Source organism: Balaenoptera borealis (assembly GCF_965194805.1).
Source record: "Balaenoptera borealis genome assembly, chromosome: 15".
In the NCBI taxonomy this organism is placed as follows: domain Eukaryota; kingdom Metazoa; phylum Chordata; class Mammalia; order Artiodactyla; family Balaenopteridae; genus Balaenoptera; species Balaenoptera borealis.
The window spans coordinates 4,864,301-4,865,374 of record NC_138871.1 but is presented as its reverse complement, the minus strand read 5'-3'; positions in this window follow the sequence as shown (position 1 = coordinate 4,865,374).

Below are 1,074 nucleotides of genomic sequence, written 5' to 3'. Positions count from 1 at the left end.
AAAATTTCTTTCATATATTTTTATTCTCTTTAGAAATATCTTTTCTCACAGTACAAGTTATATAAGAACAGAAAGTATGAAAGAAAAAATAACAGAAATTATTCATAAGTCCATCATCCTAAGATTATGACTTTTAAACATTTTGGTAAATTTGCATTTTAAGAAATTTTAATTTATACTTAAATATACCATTTATATAGCTGAGATTACACAGCATGTAGTTTTTACATTTTTATCTACTTAAAATCATAATAAGAGCATTTGAGAAGTCATTTAAATTTTAACGTTTTAAAATATTCATAGTGTTCCAGCTCATGGTTGTGCTACAGGTGACACGCCTAATTACTTATTGTTGGATATTTAAGTTGTGTCCAATTTAAATAATCATCATTATAAGTAATTCTGCAGTGGCCATATCATTATACTTTATATCTTCCAATTAAAACAATTTTTTTTTAATTTGAGAAACTTTTTAAAATTTAATTTAAAAAAATTTTTTAAATTTGAGAAACAAATTAATTTGTTGTAACATTTCCATGAAATAAGTAGGGCATTTTGGCAGAAGTGTTTTAGTGTTTTAACTGAAGTTAATTTGCACAGTCAAGGCCACTCCCATCAGTTCCTTGGAGTTCGCACACCCTCAGGGGCCTCAGAGCCCACCAGAGCTAAGGCTGAGGGACCCTCAGACTGGGAGTCCTGTCAGAGCTCAGATTTTGCAAGTGGATGGAGGTCCTATCCTCAACTGAGCTGCTTAGTAAAGTCTATGATTTTATATTTAATTGAACAAGAAAACTGAACTCCAGACCTTTGACAGGGAGTGTAATCTTGAACTCCCTGTTATTTAATACCTTACAGAATCTTGCCTGAAAAGAACTCATATTTCTGTAAGGCTGTCTAAAGGGTCTGTAGTTACCCATACCTCTAGGTACCCTAAAATATAAATCTCTACAGCCTGGATTAGGGTTGCCAGATAAAATATAAGACATCAGTTAAAGGTGAATTCAGAGAATGAAATTTCATCTGAAAAGGATCTGAAATCCAAATTTAGCTGGGGGTCTTGTATTTTTATATGCT